Source organism: Gymnoscopelus microlampas (genome assembly GCF_963454915.1).
Source record: "Gymnoscopelus microlampas genome assembly, chromosome: 2".
Classification (NCBI taxonomy): Eukaryota; Metazoa; Chordata; class Actinopteri; order Myctophiformes; family Myctophidae; genus Gymnoscopelus; species Gymnoscopelus microlampas.
In genome coordinates, this window is record NC_139939.1 from 44,800,559 (window position 1) to 44,806,558 (window position 6,000).

Genomic DNA, 6,000 nt, shown 5'->3' on the forward strand with positions numbered 1-6,000 from the left:
ATATTTAACTTTAAGCGCCCCATGCATTGTGGATGCGGCAAAGGGAAACGAGTACAGGCTACTAATCCTACATACTTACTGCTAGTAACCCCATTCATACTTTAAAATGTTCATCTTACTGTGGACATGTTTGCCTGAAAAGGAATCTTTGAAATGTTTAATAGTTTTAGAATTGTACTCCTTTAAAAGTTCAGAGATTTATTATGGAGGTCGATGGACGAATTTGGGACAAAAAAAAAAACACTTTCACCTAGAAACTCCATCCATAGTTCAAAAAATCCACTTACTGTGGACATGCATGCTTGAGATTTTTTCTTTGAAATCATTTGTAGTTTGGGAGATATTTAACTTTAAGCGCCCCATGCATTGTGGATGCGGCAAAGGGAAACGAGTACAGGCTACTAATCCTACATACTTACTGCTAGTAACCCCATTCATACTTTAAAATGTTCATCTTACTGTGGACATGTTTGCCTGAAAAGGAATCTTTGAAATGTTTAATAGTTTTAGAATTGTACTCCTTTAAAAGTTCAGAGATTTATAATGGAGGTCGATGGACGAATTTGGGACCTCAAAAAAACACTTTCACCTAGAAACTCCATTCATAGTTCAAGAAATCCACCTTACTGTGGACATGCATGCTTGAGATTTTTTCTTTGAAATCATTTGTAGTTTGGGAGATATTTAACTTTAAGCGCCCCATGCATTGTGGATGCGGCAAAGGGAAACGAGTACAGGCTACTAATCCTACATACTTACTGCTAGTAACCCCATTCATACTTTAAAATGTTCATCTTACTGTGGACATGTTTGCCTGAAAAGGAATCTTTGAAATGTTTAATAGTTTTAGAATTGTACTCCTTTAAAAGTTCAGAGATTTATTATGGAGGTCGATGGACGAATTTGGGACCTCAAAAAAACACTTTCACCTAGAAACTCCATCCATAGTTCAAAAAATCCACTTACTGTGGACATGCATGCTTGAGATTTTTTCTTTGAAATCATTTGTAGTTTGGGAGATATTTAACTTTAAGCGCCCCATGCATTGTGGATGCGGCAAAGGGAAACGAGTACAGGCTACTAATCCTACATACTTACTGCTAGTAACCCCATTCATACTTTAAAATGTTCATCTTACTGTGGACATGTTTGCCTGAAAAGGAATCTTTGAAATGTTTAATAGTTTTAGAATTGTACTCCTTTAAAAGTTCAGAGATTTATAATGGAGGTCGATGGACGAATTTGGGACCTCAAAAAAACACTTTCACCTAGAAACTCCATTCATAGTTCAAGAAATCCACCTTACTGTGGACATGCATGCTTGAGATTTTTTCTTTGAAATCATTTGTAGTTTGGGAGATATTTAACTTTAAGCGCCCCATGCATTGTGGATGCGGCAAAGGGAAACGAGTACAGGCTACTAATCCTACATACTTACTGCTAGTAACCCCATTCATACTTTAAAATGTTCATCTTACTGTGGACATGTTTGCCTGAAAAGGAATATTTGAAATGTTTAATAGTTTTAGAATTGTACTCCTTTAAAAGTTCAGAGATTTATAATGGAGGTCGATGGAAGAATTTGGGACCTCAAAAAAACACTTTCACCTAGAAACTCCATTCACAGTTCAAAAATTCCACCTTACTGTGGACATGGGTCAGGGGATCTTAGAATAATCTCACATTCTATTCCAATTCACTTTTTAAACAATTATTTTACTGATTTTCCTTTCAGACCCCAAATTATATATTGCTAAATTTTTCAAATATTCACTTCCAATTTGAAGCTCAGATTATACTAAGATCCCCCGGGCCTGTGAAGGTATTTTAGTATAATCTGAGATTCAATTCGAATTCACTTCTCAAGTCTATCTTACTGATTTTCGTTTCAGAACCTAAATAAAACATTGCTTGTTTCTGTCTGCTTCTGTGATGTATGTCCTGTAATGTACTTTGTGTAATGTATTGTGTATGTCCTGCCTGTATCTTGAACGGTGACGTCATGGACACAAAGCAAATTTCGGTGAAAGCTGACAATAAAGTTGTATCGTATCGTATCGTATCGTATCGTATCGTATCGTATCGTATCGCTTCATTTTTTCAATTTTCTATCCCACCAAAAAATCAGGAAAATGCTCCATTTTTCTGATATTCTGCTAAGTATTTTGGCTTCTTTTGATTTGGGACTGACACTGAGAAAAGCTCAAAATAGTTTTTTTTTTTTCAAATCTTTCATCCCAGAATAAAAATCAAAGAATGTCTTTGCCATTTTTCCAATTTTCTAGCCTACCCAAAAAAATCAAGAAAATGTTTCGTTTCGGTAAAATTTCTTTTACCGAAACGAAAGTTAAATCCGAAAAAATCACTAAGTGTGGAGGCCAAAATCGTCCCCCCAAAAACCTGTTAGGAGTACGTTTCAGGCAATTTAGAGTTGATTGGTAATTTTCGTTTCGGTAAAATTTATTTTACCGAAACGAAAGTTAAATCCGAAAAAATCACTAAGTGTGGAGGCCAAAATCGTCCCCCCAAAAACCTGTTAGGAGTACGTTTCAGGCAATTTAGAGTTGATTGGTAAATTTATTTTACCGAAACGAAAGTTAAATCTGAAAAAATCACTAAGTGTGGAGGCCAAAATCGTCCCCCCAAAAACCCGTTAGGAGTACGTTTCAGGCAATTTAGAGTTGATTGGTAATTTTCGTTTCGGTAAAATTTATTTTACCGAAACGAAAGTTAAATCCGAAAAAATCACTTAGTGTGGAGGCCAAAATCGTCCCCCCAAAAACCTGTTAGGAGTACGTTTCAGGCAATTTAGAGTTGATTGGTAGTACTTTGTAGTGACTTTGTTTGGTCCCTAACATTCATCGAGCTCTGGACTTTGTAAATTTATTTTTTCACCATTGTGTCACTACCGAAACGAAAGTTTGTCACTACCGAAACGAAAGTTAAATCCGAAAAAATCACTAATTGTGGAGGCCAAAATCGTCCCCCCAAAAACCTGTTAGGAGTACGTTTCAGGCAATTTAGAGTTGATTGGTAATTTTCGTTTCGGTAAAATTTATTTTACCGAAACGAAAGTTAAATGCGAAAAAATCACCAAGTGTGGAGGCCAAAATCGTCCCCCCAAAAACCTGTTAGGAGTACGTTTCAGGCAATTTAGAGTTGATTGGTAATTTTCATTTCGGTAAAATTTATTTTACCGAAAAGAAAATTAAATGCGAAAAAATCACTAAGTGTGGAGGCCAAAATCGTCCCCCCAAAAACCTGTTAGGAGTACGTTTCAGGCAATTTAGAGTTGATTGGTAATTTTCGTTTTGGTAAAATGTATTTTACCGAAACGAAAGTTAAATCCGAAAAAATCACTAAGTGTGGAGGCCAAAATCGTCCCCCCAAAAACCTGTTAGGAGTACGTTTCAGGCAATTTAGAGTTGATTTTTTCGGATTTAACTTTCGTTTCGGTAGTGACAAACTTTCGTTTCGGTAGTGACACAATGGTGAAAAAATAAATGTATTTGTCTTGTTTGTTGTTCAAGTCAAAGCACCAGGAAGGCTGTATTTCTTGGCCAACAGTTAGCTCAATGGGTTGATACGCAGTATTCATGATCCAGAGGCCATGAGTTCAAATCCCACTGGTGTCTTTACTGTGATGCTTCCCTTTGCAGACTAACTTCTAGAAAAACAAGTTAAAACCACCAGGAAACCTGTAACTCTCAGCCAACAGCTTAGCTCAACTGGTAGAGCGTCTGTCCAATAACATGACTTGACTTGACCTGAGTGGGTTCGATTCCCACTCGAGTCAAGTGTCCCCGGTAACTTGGGGCAACGGATAAATTGACTGATATCCTTAGTGATGCTTCCCTTTGCAGACTAACTTCTAGAAAAACAAGTTAAAACCACCAGGAAACCTGTAACTCTCAGCCAACAGCTTAGCTCAACTGGTAGAGCGTCTGTCCAATAACATGACTTGACTTGACCTGAGTGGGTTCGATTCCCACTCGAGTCAAGTGTCCCCGGTAACTTGGGGCAACGGATAAATTGACTGATATCCTTAGTGATGCTTCCCTTTGCAGACTAACTTCTAGAAAAACAAGTTAAAACCACCAGGAAACCTGTAACTCTCAGCCAACAGCTTAGCTCAACTGGTAGAGCGTCTGTCCAATAACATGACTTGACTTGACTTGAGTGGGTTCGATTCCCACTCGAGTCAAGTGTCCCCGGTAACTTGGGGCAATGGATAAATTGACTGATATCCTTAGTGATGCTTCCCTTTGTAGACTAACTTCTAGAAAAACAAGTTAAAACTACCAGGAAACCTGTAACTTTCAGCCAACAGCTTAGCTCAACTGGTAGAGCGTCTGTCCAATAACATGACTTGAGTGGGTTCGATTCCCACTCGAGTCAAGTGTCCCCGGTAACTTGGGGCAACGGATAAATTGACTGATATCCTTAGTGATGCTTCCCTTTGCAGACTAACTTCTAGAAAAACAAGTTAAAACCACAAGGAAACCTGTTACTCTCAGCCAACAGCATAGCTCAACTGGTAGAGCGTCTGTCCAATAACATGACTTGACCTGAGTGGGTTCGATTCCCACTCGAGTCAAGTGTCCCCGGTAACTTGGGGCAACGGATAAATTGACTGATATCCTTAGTGATGCTTCCCTTTGCAGACTAACTTCTAGAAAAACAAGTTAAAACCACCAGGAAACCTGTAACTCTCAGCCAACAGCATAGCTCAACTGGTAGAGCGTCTGTCCAATAACATGACTTGACTTGACTTTAGTGGGTTCGATTCCCACTCGAGTCAAGTGTCCCCGGTAACTTGGGGCAATGGATAAATTGACTGATATCCTTAGTGATGCTTCCCTTTGCAGGTTTCAGTTACTAAGGTGGTGACTGGATTTGAACCAGCACACTCCTACAAGTTATTCTACGGATATCAGTCAATTTATCCGTTGCCCCAAGTTACCGGGGACACTTGACTCGAGTGGGAATCGAACCCACTCAAGTCAAGTCAAGTCATGTTATTGGACAGACGCTCTACCAGTTGAGCTATGCTGTTGGCTGAGAGTTACAGGTTTCCTGGTGGTTTTAACTTGTTTTTTTAGAAGTTAGTCTGCAAAGGGAAGCATCACTAAGGATATCAGTCAATTTATCCATTGCCCCAAGTTATCGGGGACACTTGACTCGAGTGGGAATCGAACCCACTAAAGTCAAGTCAAGTCATGTTATCGGACAGACGCTCTACCAGTTGAGCTATGCTGTTGGCTGAGAGTTACAGGTTTCCTGGTGGTTTTAACTTGTTTTTCTAGAAGTTAGTCTGCAAAGGGAAGCATCACTAAGGATATCAGTCAATGTATCCGTTGCCCCAAGATACCGGGGACACTTGACTCGAGTGGGAATCGAACCCACTCAAGTCATGTTATTGGACAGACGCTCTACCAGTTGAGCTAAGCTGTTGGCTGAAAGTTACAGGTTTCCTGGTGGTTTTAACTTGTTTTTCTAGAAGTTAGTCTGCAAAGGGAAGCATCACTAAGGATATCAGTCAATTTATCCGTTGCCCCAAGTTACCGGGGACACTTGACTCGAGTGGGAATCGAACCCACTCAGGTCAAGTCAAGTCATGTTATTGGACAGACGCTCTACCAGTTAAGCTAAGCTGTTGGCTGAGAGTTACAGGTTTCCTGGTGGTTTTAACTTGTTTTTCTAGAAGTTAGTCTGCAAAGGGAAGCATCACAGTAAAGACACCAATGGGATTTGAACTCATGGCCTCTGGATCATGAATACTGCGTCTCAACCCATTGAGCTAACTGTTGGCCAAGAAATACAGCCTTCCTGGTGCTTTGACTTGAACAACAAACAAGACAAATACGTTTATTTTTTCACCATTGTGTCACTACCGAAACGAAAGTTTGTCACTACCGAAACGAAAGTTAAATCCGAAAAAATCACTAAAATAAATGTTACCGAAACGAAAATTACCAATCAACTCTAAATTGCCTGAAA